The following is a 1,894-nucleotide window of genomic DNA, read 5'->3' as shown; positions in this document are numbered from 1 at the left end:
AATGCTTAACGTTTAATACGTTTACGTTTCTTACATGTCATTAAGGGGAGATATATACCTAGGAGCCGGAAAAAAGGTCATCTTTGTGAATTTTTTTAAGGAAAACTATTTGAAATTTCGGATTGGGAGTTTTTGTATCTAAAAGTATACACATTCAGGAATATGTTCAATTTTTTTTATTAAAAAAAATCGAATTGACGATGTTGTATAATCTTCGGAGCGCCGTAAAAAAATCCGGGTAAACGGTACCCACTGGCGTTTCTTCAAAAATCATCTGAAACAAAAAAAACCAAACAGATTATTAAATTAGATACTATAATCTAGTTGTCATAGCTGATTTTGAAAATACCGATTTATGACAAAATGGCGGACGTTTGAACATAACATAGTGATTTTTCGGCCAAAAATTAGTTATTATTTTGCCTATAAAACAAAAACTAAACAACGAAAAAAAAATCCTATTACAAGTACTAGATAATGATGTATAGAACAACCACAAAAAATTCAAGGCAATCGGTTCATTGGTTTTCGAGAAATTTTGGGTACCGATTTGAAAAACGTGATTTCGAGAAAAACGCGTTTGAAAATTTGGGAATGAATAAATGAAATTTGTCAACTTACATGGAATCATCGATACCTAGGGTTGCCAACCGTCCGGTTTTGACCCAGACTGTCAGGTTTTCAGGAGTCTTGTCCGGTGTCCGGTTGACAAGTCAAACCGGACGTCATATATCCGATTTGTAAGTACATCCAAATAATAAAATCAAATTTAGAGCGCCATAAGAAGTTATGTAACAGACCGCCCAATTTTCGTGGCGCTCCGCTACGACTACGTTCAAAAAGTGCACTCAAGTGCACCTAGGTATCAGCTTGCTTTTGATATACACATGTGTAAAGGTTAGATTAGGATATCAACTAGAATCTTTAACATTAGCATTGTTTGAAATCTCCCAAAATTTCTAAACGAAGTAAATATATATACATATTCGGATATTGTAGAGAGAGAAAGCAAAGGTGCTAGCTCTGAAGAAAATGACTTACATGCTTACATCATAATCACACTAGCGATTGAGATTGAGATTGGATTTTAACCAATCAGAAGAAAAAGAAACTAATTAATCAAGTTTAGTATATTTTTGCTTTAATTGGTCAAATCCCGATCAATCTCAATCTCTAATGTGATTACTTTTGCTTTCTGGTTCATAAAAGTCATGTGTTCTTTCATGTAAGTAATTATTAAATAATTTGTTACAGGAACAATTATTAAACAATTTATTTAAATTTATTAAAAATAAATCAGCTAACTCCAAAGAAAAAATCAAAACGTTTCTGCTCTTTTAATGATAATTGGCTGAAGGATGAAAATTTCAAATCATGGCTTACAAAATATAACGAAGAATATGCAAAATGCATAATATGTAACATAAGTTTTACTGTAAAACATGATGGGATTAATGCGGTTAAACAACATTTAAATTCATTAAGACACAAAAATATGGACAATCAACAGAAACAAAACCAATTACTTCATAACTTTTTTGAAAGTAAAAATACACCGGAAAATGAAGCTCTTAGTTTATGTGAACTTTCTTTTACATATCATTCAATCAAACATCACCATAGTTATAATAGTGCAGGTTGTTTCACTAAAAATGCCAAAACATTTTTTTCAGATTCTAAATTAGCACAAAAATTAAGGTGTGGTAGAACAAAAATGGAAGCAATAGTTAAAAATGTTTTGGCTAAAGCAAGTTTACAAGATGTTTTACATGATCTAAAGAATAATTCTGTTTCTCAAATTAAATCAATTAATGAACCTAGTACTTCAGTTGCATCTTCCACAGATACTTTTGATTCCATACCTTATTCGTAGTAAGTGGGCAGCTATGGGCCG

General features: G+C 31.5%; 1 long non-coding RNA gene across 1 annotated transcript in view; it reads right to left on the bottom strand.

Moving 5' to 3' along the window:
- Positions 1-208: 208 nt before the first annotated feature.
- Positions 209-1,894, bottom strand: part of LOC108764408 (uncharacterized) — a 3,397-nt gene continuing 1,711 nt past the window's right edge. The window contains exons 2-3 of the long non-coding RNA XR_001940276.1: positions 622-637; positions 209-274 (exon numbers count right to left, since the gene is read on the bottom strand). This is a non-coding gene — a long non-coding RNA (uncharacterized LOC108764408). The remainder of the gene's footprint in view (positions 275-621; positions 638-1,894) is intronic.

Source organism: Trachymyrmex cornetzi, unplaced genomic scaffold, assembly GCF_001594075.2.
Source record: "Trachymyrmex cornetzi isolate Tcor2-1 unplaced genomic scaffold, Tcor1.1 scaffold418, whole genome shotgun sequence".
Lineage (NCBI taxonomy): Eukaryota > Metazoa > Arthropoda > Insecta > Hymenoptera > Formicidae > Trachymyrmex > Trachymyrmex cornetzi.
Note: the sequence above shows the minus strand (reverse complement) of the source record. Positions and strands in the feature narration are given on the sequence as shown.